At 43.9% G+C, this 13,994-nt stretch overlaps 1 protein-coding gene and 2 long non-coding RNA genes across 3 annotated transcripts in view; 2 read left to right on the top strand and 1 right to left on the bottom strand.

Moving 5' to 3' along the window:
- LOC135388560 (uncharacterized) overlaps positions 1 to 3,535 on the bottom strand; it is a 44,967-nt gene extending 41,432 nt beyond the window's left edge. The window contains exon 1 of the mRNA XM_064618179.1: positions 3,521 to 3,535. The gene's annotated coding sequence lies outside the window, so the exon portion shown is untranslated. The remainder of the gene's footprint in view (positions 1 to 3,520) is intronic.
- Positions 1 to 13,994, top strand: part of LOC135388565 (uncharacterized) — a 285,782-nt gene that overhangs the window by 71,410 nt on the left and 200,378 nt on the right. The gene's annotated exons all lie outside the window — the stretch shown is intronic.
- Positions 10,894 to 12,660, top strand: LOC135387237 (uncharacterized). The gene is made up of 3 exons (XR_010420967.1): positions 10,894 to 11,116; positions 11,686 to 11,752; positions 12,127 to 12,660. It is a non-coding gene; the product is annotated as an uncharacterized LOC135387237 (long non-coding RNA).

Below are 13,994 nucleotides of genomic sequence, written 5' to 3'. Positions count from 1 at the left end.
TGTGTCAGGGGTTGCACACTAAGATGTCCAGCACGTTGAATATAAAAGATTTGGAAATGTTTAGAAACTTCCAAAATTATCAAAAATACCTAGACGTCCATGACAAATTTGTAAGATGGAACAGCGGTTTGCAACATGTTTACATGTCGTCTGGCTTATTGTTGCTCATGTTACACCGGTGTGTTCGTGAGCCCATACTGGCTCAGATTTTGATTGTGTCAGGGGTTGCACACTAAGATGTCCAGCACGTTGAATATAAAAGATTTGGAAATGTTTAAAAACATTCAAAAATATCAAAAATACCTGGACGTACATGACAAATTTGTAAGATGGAACAGCGGTTTGCAACATGTTTACATGTCGTCTGACTTATTGTTGGTCATGTTACACCGGTGTGTTCATGAGCCCATACTGGCTCAGATTTTGATTGTGTCAGGGGTTGCACACTAAGATGCCCAGCACGTTGAATATGAAAGATGTGTAAATGTTTAAAAAATATGAAAAATACCTAGACGTGCATGACAAATTTGTAACATGGAACAGCGGTTTGCAACTTGTCGACATGTCGTCTGGCTTATTGTTGCTCATGTTACACCGGTGTGTTCATGAGCCCATACTGGCTCAGATTTTGATTGTGTCAGGGGTTGCACACTAAGATGTCCAGCACGTTGAATATAAAAGATTTGGAAATGTTTAAAAACTATCAAAAATATCAAAAATACCTAGACATCCATGACAAATTTGGAAGATGGAACAGCGGTTTGCAACATGTTTACATGTCGTCTGGCTTTTGCTCATGTCACACCGGTGTGTTCATGAGCCCATATTGGCTCAGATTTTGATTGTGTCAGGGGTTGCACACTAAGATGTCCAGCACGTTGAATATAAAAGATTTGGAAATGTTTAGAAACTTCAAAAATTATCAAAAATACCTAGACGTCCATGACAAATTTGTAAGATGGAACAGCGGTTTGCAACATGTTTACATGTCGTCTGACTTATAGTTGCTCATGTCACACCGGTGTGTTCATGAGCCCATATTGGCTCAGATTTTGATTGTGTCAGGGGTTGCACACTAAGATGTCCAGCACGTTGAATATAAAAGATTTGGAAATGTTTAAAAAATATGAAAAATACCTGGACGTACATGACAAATTTGTAAGATGGAACAGCGGTTTGCAACATGTTTACATGTCGTCTGCTTTTTGTTGCTCATGTTACACCGGTCTGTTCGTGAGCCCATACTGGCTCAGATTTTGATTGTGTCAGGGGTTGCACACTAAGATGTCCAGCACGTTGAATATAAAAGATTTGGAAATGTTTAAAAACTTTCAAAAATATCAAAAATACCTGGACGTACATGACAAATTTGTAAGATGGAACAGCGGTTTGCAACAGGTTTACATGTCGTCTGGCTTATTGTTGCTCATGTTACACCGGTGTGTTCGTGAGCCCATACTGGCTCAGATTTTGATTGTGTCAGGGGTTGCACACTAAGATGTCCAGCACGTTGAATATAAAAGATTTGGAAATGTTTAAAAACATTCAAAAATATCAAAAATACCTGGACGTACATGACAAATTTGTAAGATGGAACAGCGGTTTGCAACATGTTTACATGTCGTCTGACTTATTGTTGGTCATGTTACACCGGTGTGTTCATGAGCCCATACTGGCTCAGATTTTGATTGTGTCAGGGGTTGCACACTAAGATGCCCAGCACGTTGAATATGAAAGATGTGTAAATGTTTAAAAAATATGAAAAATACCTAGACGTGCATGACAAATTTGTAACATGGAACAGCGGTTTGCAACTTGTCGACATGTCGTCTGGCTTATTGTTGCTCATGTTACACCGGTGTGTTCATGAGCCCATACTGGCTCAGATTTTGATTGTGTCAGGGGTTGCACACTGAGATGTCCAGCACGTCGAATGTAAAAGATTTGGAAATGTTTAAAAACTATCAAAAATATCAAAAATACCTAGACATCCATGACAAATTTGGAAGATGGAACAGCGGTTTGCAACATGTTTACATGTCGTCTGGCTTTTGCTCATGTCACACCGGTGTGTTCATGAGCCCATATTGGCTCAGATTTTGATTGTGTCAGGGGTTGCACACTAAGGTGTCCAGCACGTTGAATATAAAAGATTTGGAAATGTTTAGAAACTTCCAAAATTATCAAAAATACCTAGATGTCCATGACAAATTTGTAAGATGGAACAGCGGTTTGCAACATGTTTACATGTCGTCTGACTTATAGTTGCTCATGTCACACCGGTGTGTTCATGAGCCCATATTGGCTCAGATTTTGATTGTGTCAGGGGTTGCACACTAAGATGTCCAGCACGTTGAATATAAAAGATTTGGAAATGTTTAAAAAATATGAAAAATACCTAGACGTGCATGACAAATTTGTAACATGGAACAGCGGTTTGCAACTTGTCGACATGTCGTCTGGCTTATTGTTGCTCATGTTACACCGGTGTGTTCGTGAGCAAATACTGGCTCAGATTTTGATTGTGTCAGGGGTCGCACACTAAGATGTCCAGCACGTTGAACATGAAAGGTGTGTAAATGTTTAATAAACATGAAAAATACCTAGACGTGCATGACAAATTTGTAAGATGGAACGGCGGTTTGCAACTTGTCGACATGTCGTCAGTCTTATTTTTGCTCATGTTACACCGGTGTGTTCATGAGCCCATACTGGCTCACATTTTGATTCGATATCAGGGGTTGCAGACTAACATGTCCAGCACGTGGAATATAAAGTTTGCGGAAGTTGAGTGTTTATGTAGTCATCTTTTATTGTCCCTTATTGTAATGTACGTTCACAGGACTGACCAATTGTGTTAAAATTGGGTTGTTGGTATCGGGTAGTCATAATGATGTTCAAGCAGCAAGCTCTGAGCAACCTGTCGTCCTGTCCTGTCAACAAGGTTGTCTTGTCTTTTGTTGCTTGAACATCATATAATCACAACACTGATTTGTGGATATGACTTACATATTTATATTATGCAATACTTTTCTCACATCAGCAATGTGCAGGGAAAAATTAAATAGAGCTGTGAAGCCTGCGAATTGGAGTTGTTATATTTGTGACCCATTAATAGGTGTTGATTCTGGCACAGGAAGGAGTGCCACTCTCATCAGTTAGTGTCAGCTACTGAAGGGGCACAAGACAACATTATTGAGCATAGTTTGGCGATATACTGCTCCGGTAGGGATAATACCTTAGAGAGGCTATATACAAAACAAACTGATGTAGCCTGCTGGATCAAGCACTTCCTTCCGAGGTACGCGGGACTGCCGTTGCGTGCGGTGCCGACAATTTCTGTACACATCACTTTTGGCTATTATCAACAAAGTAAAACCTACATTTCAATACTGCGCGTATCCAGTTCTTTGGACACCGTTGCCGCTAACAGTTGACTGCGTGACGGCCGACATATCTTTTAGTTCGAGCTGCGTCCGGCGCCGTCCCATACATATCGTGCCCGCAGAACGTCTCTTACCTCATATGCATCGTGAACGAAACGTGCGGAGTACACGCACGCGCGTGTGACAATCAGACCTTTTGTTGAAGATGTTTCGAGTGTGTGACTCCCAACAGGTGCTTTTCTATATCCACTTTCGTCACATTGTCGTCGACAAAAGAGTTGTAATACACCCGGGTTACGTTTTCACCACTTCCATACGAAATATTCTTTTCGCAGGTAAGACGAACTAGAAGTGCTCAAAATACCGAACGATACGAGACAAGTTAGTAAATAAGCGTCAACTGCCTTTATTAGGTGGAGTCATCCACGTAAACTGCCGCTCGAAATGAAGATGCGAGACGTATTGACATTGTTGTTCGGCCACATTTTACAATACGCGTCTTTCGTTTGACCAGATCACATGCAGCAAATGTATTGCAGTCGCCGTGATCCTCGAGCACCTTTTGGAAGTCGTCTGCTCTCACCGCTGCAAGAAGGCGCGAGAGCAGACGATTTGTTCCAGGTCCCCCAAGGTCGCCATTTTCCCATGTATTTGTTCCTATCCCGATGCGTGCAATGCCGGAGGCCGCCCTTAGATACCCCATTGTTACCAGACGTTGGCTTGCGTGGATTGTAGCGCGCTAAAGATCCAGTTGAAGCACAATCCAAGCAAGGTCAAGTCACCGAAGGAGAAATGGACAGATAAAATGGTTAAAAAGCAAGCGAGCTGAGCAAGCGAAAAAGCAAGTCTCGGGTTTTCGTCAGAGAAATGGACGACTGCAGCGCCTGCGGCGCCTGGTACGACAGGTACGCTATGTGATACACGCAGCCGTTCACTAGATCCTTCCGATCGCTCAACACGTTTAAAAACGGGACCAAAAAGTGAAACACGGCAGAGAAAGTTGTTATACGCGTTTTATTTGGACATATAAAGACTAGATTCATTCGCAGAAACAGCAAAAACATTTTGCTGCTAAACTTAGCGCGCTGAAGTGATCCGGAACGGCAACAGTGGGGTATCTAGTGGCGGCCTTCTTCGTTGCACGCTTTTCCGAGGTGAGTTTGGGCTAGGCCAACATATATATATATAATACAGGCCTCAAAGCTTCGCGGTTTCCCCAGTTGGCCGCGTGTGCGGGCAGCGGCGCTCGTTCCGTGGCCCAGATTGATATCGATGTTGTCGGGACCGACCTATTGTTATGGCGGACTGCGCCAAGTTTCGGATTTTCCGCCGCATCTCTCGTTTTGAAAAAAAAAAGTGATTTCTCAAAGGTAATATGGACTAGCGCCGCGATTGCATTCACGACCCGTCTGGAAGGAGGGATGTTACATGACCGTGAGGGATGCGCGCTTTATATTTGCCTCTCTTGTATTTAATATATATGTATTTTGATGAATGAATGATCGCGTGCTGATGGGGCAATAGCGTGCACGTTCACGTGCCTTCTCAGTGGGGAGGAAAAATTGCCACCAACTTTTCTGACGTAATTTTGGGCCATTTCATTGAATTTATGTTATTCTTGCACTATGACAGAGCAGGAGGACAAAGTATACGAAAATAGTATTGTGAAGAATATGAACTGTGGGAGTTTCCACTGCCAAAAGCGGGCTTCAGCAGTTTAATTGGCACTACTGAGCAAAACGTAGACAAATACTCATTTGTCCCTCTAAATCAAAGCTGTACTAAAAGTGGCTATTTAAAAATATATACGACACATACAGTCATATTTCTGAGCTATTTACATGGAGTAGTAGGTATGTACATCAGTTAGCATCCGCACACTTCACAAGTCCTTACCAATATGTTCATAGTCTTTATCCACAGGTATATTTCTGAATCAATTTACATATATTTACATAAATTAACATTAGCATTCCGTAACACTGAAACAACGCTTAGCATAGTACAGTGGGGCCCCCTTCGGCCATCCTCAGTTCAGCTTGATGGTTTTGCGGGAGAGAGGCTTCGAATAAAACTGACGGATGGTTTCACTTCGGTCAGTGAGTTTCCGGGCTTTATTAGCTAGGCAGGGCCGTAGAAACTTCGTCAAGATTAGTCTGGCGGTGATGGGGGCATGGTCGGGAGAGTCCGGGCACTGAAGGAGGGGATTTTTTGCTAAGTGCGGTAAAAATACCTCTCGAAGTGCGCACACCAGTCGTGGCTTCGCCTCAAGGAACTTGAATGAGTCTACTGTAAGACAGTGCAGCGTGCAAATTAGCCCCACAAAGCTCGACGATGGATATGTGAGCCCACCCCTGTCCAGTTTACGAATGATCCCACTTAGTGGAGCGTCGGTCCTTGGAGCTTCTAGCATGGAACAGCACTTGTCGCACCGAATATTATCTTTAAGTGTACGGATGAGGTAGCCCGCCATAACAGCCATTGTCGCCGCCTTCAGTCCAGAGGGTGGTGCAGCTGCAAAGAGAGTTATTTGTCAACAAAGATATCGTTCGCAGAGCTCGTGTTTTTATCCGAGAATCATCACCTCTGCGGATGAGGGGAGGTCGGTAATTTTAAACGGGACTTACATGCACTTGCTTCCAAACGATGAAGCTGATTCTGCATTCCTGAACGCAGTACCGTGGGGTCGCAATATCCAACCGATGAAGGCTTCGGAAGTTTCTTTAAGGCTGGAACGCAGATGGGTGCGTCTTCATTTGCCACTGCATTTGCTATTGGTGATGGCTTCAGCAAACCCGTAACTAAAAATTTTTTGCAGAGACGAGAGGACACTGGCTGCGTTGGTTTGATCATTACTTCCGGCCATGCGCCTCATTCCAGAGAACAGGATTTCTATTTCGTCGCTTGAAAATTTCGGTGCATGTCTAGTTTAGCGGCGCCACTCGATTTCAAACTTCTAATCTACATACCTGCATAGAATTTTGCATGGTGCATCGTAATCCAAAACAATCAAGCGGCGGTCGGTTCCACGAATTCCTCCAGAGATCAGTTTCCCCGGGAAAGTTTCGGCAGCGGCGACCATGTCATCTCCATGCGCCCATTGTTTACGTATGACAGCTTACGCACACCTCGCACTCTTCCCAGCATGCATTTCGCCTGTTCCCTCTCGCTCGTTGCCAAGAATGCACAATGAAAGCACTAGATCTCGACGGGTATCATTTGTGGTACTCCTACGCATCAGCCATAGAGCTTGGCTTCCCTCACTAAACGAAGTATAGTGAGGTTGGGTTAGGCCAGGTCAGTACATATTAAACGCGGGGGGGGGTCCGGGGGGGCGGTAGCCCCCCCCCGCAGTTGTTCGAGACTGTGCTGACAGAAGACAGTGCCAATTTTGGCGCGGAGCAATTGCGTGAGGAGGAGGCCGACTGTCGTCCGATAGCGGAGTTGCTGTGCGTCTTAGCAACGAACAGGCGAAAGGCATGCTGGGAAGAGTGCAAGGTGTGCGTAAGCTGTCATAGGTAAACAATGGGCGCATGGAGATGACATGGTCGCCGCTGCCGAAACTTTCCAGGGGAAACTGATCTCTGGAGGAATTTGTGGAACCGGCCGCCGCTTGATTATTCTGGATTACGATGCACCATGCAAAATCCCATCCAGGTATGTAGATTAGAAGTTTGAAATCGAGTGGCGCCGCTAAACTAGACATGCACCTAGTGGAGGACCTGTCCAGTATCACAGGGTTTTCTGTGGACCGTGGTGGATATCAGACCATTCGATCCCCTACTTATTAGAACATCAAGAAATGAAATCTTTCCGTGGGACTCCACCTCTGATGTAAAATTTATATTTGAATGTACACCGTTTAAAAGGTTAGAAAAATTGTCTATGTCCCCTTTCTTAACGATCACAAAAGTGTCATCGACATATCTCTTATAAAATGTAACTGCGGGTCCCGCCTTCCCAAGTGCCTGGTCCTCCACGTGTTCCATGACCATGTTAGCAATTGCCATGGAAATCGGACTCCCCATTGGGCATCCGTCGATCTGCCTATAGATTTTACCATTAAACAGGAAAGCCGATTGCTCTAAACACATCTTAAGTAGAGATATAATGTTGTCAACCGAAAGAGCTGTACGTTCAGTTAAGGTGGTATCCTCTGTAAGCTTTTCCCGGGCCACCATTATAGCGAATTCTAGTGGGACATTTGTAAAAAGCGAAATTACATCATAAGATACCATTATGTCATCATCCGACAACCCGCATTCTGATGATGGAATCCGGATGGATTCCGAAACGTCAATTTTTATTCACTGTTTTTAATTGTTGTGAGCCGGTGTGAATTTCGGTAATTAAAGACTAACCACATCGTTTGTGGAGTCCTGGATGGCAGCCAGTTTTTTTAGATACTTCGATGAAACTGTATGGTTGTCGATTTGAAAATTTTTGCTCTCTGACAGAAACTGTGACCGAATGTTCTTAATGATATGGCAGTGGTCATAGGCGACAAATAGCTTCCTCTGTGGATCCAACGGATGGTCAATTGAAGGTTTGTCCTCGCCGCCGCAAAGCATTGTGAATGCGCTGACGTTGGTTTTGTGATTGTCGGCGACCAGGCGTACCACGATGAAGCCTGCTTCTTCAACTCGCTTCATGACTTCTAGGATAACGGCGTGCAGCTGGGGACCCTGTAGTCGCTTGGTAAAGTAGAATGCCACTGGCAGCCGGTACCGGGTACTCAGACCCAAGAAGAGGAAGCACAGAAGTCTGTTTGCGACCTCTCTTTCAAGTCCAGGCTTCGGGGTGTCGATATTCGTGAACCCTACGAGCTGGTCACCGGCCCGGTCATAGTGGATGCTCTCTCTGATGGCCATTTCGTCCATTAGGAGTGATCCCAGCTTTTCCTCATCTTTTAGGCGTTCCGCTTCTTTCTTTAGCCTGGCATCCAACAACTCGGTTACGGAATCTGCGGTTGTAGGCCCAATGTATTTTTTTAGTGTAGGTTTAGACGGGAGCTTTAGCACGTCCGATGATCGTTGTAGAGCATAACTGGATGACGAATGACTGCTCCATAATATGCAGTGGCGAATGGTTGTCTCTGACCACCTGGGCGATTTCTTTGAATAATTGCGGAGTTGGTCAACTATGAAAGCTGCTCTTTCGGAACCCTCTGCCATGTCATTCTCAATTCTTTTTAGGTTATAGGTGTTGTCTAGTCTTACGTAGTCCTGCATTTGGAGTTTCAGCGCATTTTGCGCTCTTTTCAATTTCTCTATAGTGGTGATGTAGCGCCTGCAGTTTTGCATCGATACCTTTGGCGTCCGTATTTTTAAACGCACGGTTTCACTCCTGACTGTCGTCTGCACCGCTACGCTAGCCCGTGGACGGGGTTGGCTTCCAGTCACGTGAACGGAAAAAGGAACCGTCTCCACGGTTCCATAGTCTGTGTCACTTGTCGTGTGCGAGGGGATCGCTGCACCTGGAGTACCGATGTTGCCTTCTTGGTGGCCAGCGCCATCAATTTCTGCTTCGCTTGGAGCTATCGTAATATGTGCCGTTTGATTGGTACTTGCTGGCTCAACATAAGGGTCACCGACTCCAGGGCCATCGATTCTTTGACGTTTGTCAACAAAAACAGAAGGGACGGCACCTCGCTTGAGGTTCCGTATCGTGTCAGCCTTGTAGTCACTCTCTAGGAAGTGCTTCGAACAAACTCTGTCGTGCTCGGTGGGCCGCCATTTCTCATCTGAAAATTATAGAATTGTCTAAATCTAAATAAGCTGCCACATATGCGCAAAAATAAGGGAATTAGATAAAACACAATAAAAACAAATTAATTAAAATTATCAGGTGTCGACAGAAAAGGTTCCAATCGTATAGCGCTCGACCTCCGTGTCTGCTCCTTGTGAAACGGTTCGAAATACGATTTCGAGCAGAAGCTGCGCTTCATCTTGTTTGCGAAGTTTGGCTCCTGCTCCTGGAGAGGCATGAAAATGATGCAGACAATATAAACAAGCGGCGTACATGCGAGAATTGTAGAGCGTTTGTTTGTTTTCATTGTTCGGTTTTCGTGTGGTGTTCTGCGGTTCTCGTTCGTTATTATGTGGTTTGGTATTGTACAGTTCTCGTTTGACTTTTTCCATTATCGTATTATGTTCTACGAGTGTCTCTGTGTGTGTTCTGCAATAAGACCTCGATCCTTATTCTGAAGGGGCTCATTATTTTATTCACCACATGACCACCAGCAATGGGGTGGAGTATAGCCCCTGGCAATGAAACTCCCCATTCCTCATCTTAAACTAACGTTATTGTCACGAGTGCTTTGCAGTTGTTCAGCTGTCAGTGTATTTCATTGCAGAAATTCGAAGCGCTGTGCACGAAGAGAATGCACATGCATGACTTATCACACACGCTGAAGGACCGACTGCACATACGAGGTTAACACAGCAGTTTATTTGCTTCCACCGTACCTCACAGATTAAAAGAACAGTGGAACAAATTGGCATATTGGCGTAGGTTCTGCATACGGTTCTTCGGCACAGCTGAGCGACTGTGAGAGAACCTGCAAGCACAAGCGCATTGTTTATAGAAAATAAATGGTCTTGAGATTTGTAGGAGCAGCCACATATACTTTCTTAGTACGCAATGGCACCAGCGAAGTAGCAATGCAAAAAAGTCCGCGTTGTCAGATGCACGCGATACGAATAAAAAAAAATTCCTCAAAATAAAGAACTTACCTGTGAAAAATTATCCCTCTTTCTCTGTCCGCGTGAAGTGTACTCAAAGCTACAACAAACTGGCATGACATGCTCTTTAATTTAAAGAAAATCTTTAAAAATACGGGCAACCTCGCTTGCAGACGACAGGACTAAATGCAGACGACAGTATGCGTTGGGTGCCCACGCTGTGGAGCACCCTATGCGCGATACAGCCTATAGTAAAGATATCAGTGACTAGAGCAGTGCTGCACTGTGAAGCGCGATAGGTTTCACATTATGAAAAGCATTGCTCATTTTTTAAAGAGGAACCAAAGACACACACCATGCTCTGGTATGGCTCGTCTCCATACGTCGTATAACGTTTGGTCGACAGGAAATTGATGAAATGAACATTTATCGGTGCCGTCCCTTCTGTCGCTTCTTGAGCCACATCGTTTAACGCAGCAGTGAACCATCGCTAGTCACAGATTTTGTGACTACCGCGCTATCAACCTGACTTCGCAGGCACTGATAACGACTGTCGTCACAAAACTCCCGTCAGTTCCGGAAATTGCACCCTTTCATGAAATATAACTTGACGTCTCCACCATTTGTGTGTGTTTGTTTATTGTTATAAAATGTTAACGAGTCTTTCTGCACGCTGTGGTAAGTTGCGGGCAACCTGAAGGCTACCGGGAAATCCGGAACTAGAACAGCATGTAGCGACTCAAAGCGGCACGATACCAACAACATCGACATCAATCTGGGCCACGGAACGAGCGCCGATGCCTGCACACGCGGCCAACTGGGGAAACCGCGAAGCTTTGAGGCCTGTATTATATATGTTGGCCTAGGTTTGGGGGACCCACTGATCTCGATTGTAAAAGGCTGGATCGCAGATGGGAGCGCGAGCGTGAGGAAACCGGCCGCCATCTTACTGTACCCACAACAGTCGCCGCAGCGATCATGGCAACTTCTTGCAATCACGGTCGTACCAATTGTACTGGCAAGGATACAGGGCCTAAATTTATACAGGTGAGTCATTCTTTATCAAGGAATAAATAGACGTCCATTCTGTATGTTTAGTTGACAATTATGAAGTGTTTTTTTGCCCAAAACGAGCACTGGATGCAGGTTGTTTGATCGCTCTTCATAGGTTCAATCGAACACACTTGCATTTTACCAGGCGGCAAATGCAGTTTGAGTGCATAATATGCTTGGGAGAACGTGTTAGACTACACTGGTAGTGTTGTCATCAATATATGTGCGAACACTCGAGCGCTTTTCTGCATGCATTGCTAGCATAGTACATGGTGTTCTCTACGGAAGCGAGTGCACATTCATTTCTTTGAATTACCTTCGCGCACAAGTTCGGTATTACGTCATAATGAGACCAAGATTGTCACCCTTTTTCATGTATTGGTATTGTTTTGTGCCTTGGTTTGATTTGTGACAAAGAATCCTACGTAACGGTGGTATGGCGCGACTTGAATAACGTCTTGTGTCTGAGCTGTATCGTCAGCTTGTTACCATAATAATAATTTGTAGCGTGCCGTGCTATTTGTAGCAGTTTTTAAGGCAAAAGTGGTCTTCCGTCAATACAGGTTTCGTCATGAGGACTACCCAGTGAATAATCTGTGCAGTGTGATGGTGATACGACTGGGTGTACAGGTAAGTATCACGTTCCTCATCCACTGGTTTCTTGTTTACAGGAAGGAACCACCTCAGTGCACGCACTGTGGTTAGACTCTCTCAAATTTGCACATTTTCTTACATGTTCACATCAGAAACACACCTTACACCTTGGGCTCCTTCACCCAGCAATATAATAATTATAATTCTTTTTAGAATATGTTTAATCTTTTCAATTTTTAGAAGATACAGGGATTGTAAACCATGTTTTAAACTGATGTTTTAACATTTGTCCAATGCATTTATTAAACAACATATTCATTTTTAACTGGTTGCCCCAAACCAATGTTCTGATGTATTATTACCTTTGTTTTGTCGATGCACCATAAAAATGGGAATAATCATCAATACAGGTTACTTCACAGCTGCCTCGACATACTCAAGAAATGGGTGCAGAACCTGCGTAATGCCCACAAACTTTGACTACCACAGCACCTCCAGAAAGTAAAGGCATATGTGTCACGTGGGATTTTTAAAGGCATTCACAGTATGTAATGCCTTGTATGAACTGTTGTAGATCTAAGCAGCCTCTACAGTACACTCTCAGAAATTACTTGTCAGGGAACTGTGATAATTGTTTCAGTTCATAGGCATGCACATATATGCTATAAGAAGAAATTTATTTTTTGAGGATGCATTTCTCTGGTAGTGATGTTGTTTACATCTACTTTTGATCACATTAAATTTAAAATTAAATTCAGCATATATGAGAAAATATCAGGAGGGGAGTTGCTATTCATTGCTCATTCCAACCTAAAATTGAGTGCTACAAATTTAGAGAGTGTACCTGTCCATTGTCATCCCTAAAATATGTACTGTCATTGTAGGAAGGTCACGAATAAACAAATGTAGTCTTTTGCGGCCTCCCTGCACGTTCATTGTATCCTGAAACGCATAAGCGCAAGAAATAAATGTTGAACTTGAAAAATGTATACTCTCTCTCTTTACTCATTACTCTTTACTCACTAATCTTTACTCTACTATTTACTCTTTACTCACTCTCTTTACTCATCATCAGTGATCTTCTTTACAAAAGCATATCGTGTTAGACTTTTTTGTTTACGTTTCACAGACAGGGTACACGAGATTCAAAATGACAAAAGCACAACTGTTTCAAGCTCCAAATCGTTCTGTTGCAATTTGCAGACCATACGTGTGTAGTGCAAGAGGGCCCCTGCACATCAAAGTGTAAGATGGGAGTCACAGTTAATGCAAAGTGGTTCCTATGAGAGACTTCGATGCTGAAGAAAATTGTGCAAACTGCGGAAGGTGCCATAGAAGATCTTCAGAAAGCGTGTCTGGTCTTACAACGGTGCTACGGCGCCCCTTTACTGATTGGAGTTCCAGATGTGGAGCTGCATTTTTTGTAACGTGCTCCACGTAACAAGCATGACAAAGCCAGCGCTGGATAGCAGGCCCCCCGTCCCTAAGCAGCTTTGCTCACGCTGCAGCTGTATTCAGCAAAAGCATGTGAATACTCGAGATGGACATTCAGTTTGGCTCAACTGCGCCTGCAAATACACAGAACAAATGAAGGAAGGAACAAACAAACATAGAAGGGCTGTACTTCAAAAAGAGATAAGTCCTGTGCCTCAAGCAGGTGTCACCACTTTCTAAGTAATTTAATTGATTAAGCTTACATCATTACCTGATTAACTGTCATAACGAGCGCGATCGAATTGCGTGAAGTAATTATTTGAGCTGCTTCGGTGTGTGCATATTTGCGAGGCAAGGCACCCATGTCGTACACTAAAAGACTCTTTCCGCGGCGATGCTTGATATAAATCATACTAAACGTATACCCGGCTAAAACAACGGCTGTGATTCTACAGAACGATATCTTTCTGTCATGCGAGTATCTTTTCCCGGACCGTTCGTTACGGAACAATTTTTGTCCAGAACGCAGCACGGGATATTATATACATAGTTGTTGTTAACCTCACATCGTTTCTTATTGAAATATTGGCTGGGAAACGTGCTGTAGTACAATTCCCAGCGCTGCACTGCAGTGACGGTCTAGTTTCGGAATGCAAAACATAACGTTATTAAGAATCGAAAGGCAGGGCACCTGTGAAACACTGTTAGGATACATCAGTATACAGGCACCTTACAAAATTGCGTGACGACAAACAATGATCAACGCCTGTAGCGCAATAAATACTCACAATCTCTGTTGCCTCCCATTGTTTCCTATGGGCACACACAGCGTTTTAGGGCCCAC

This window comes from Ornithodoros turicata, chromosome 3 (genome assembly GCF_037126465.1).
Source record: "Ornithodoros turicata isolate Travis chromosome 3, ASM3712646v1, whole genome shotgun sequence".
NCBI lineage: Eukaryota > Metazoa > Arthropoda > Arachnida > Ixodida > Argasidae > Ornithodoros > Ornithodoros turicata.
Note: the sequence above shows the minus strand (reverse complement) of the source record. Positions and strands in the feature narration are given on the sequence as shown.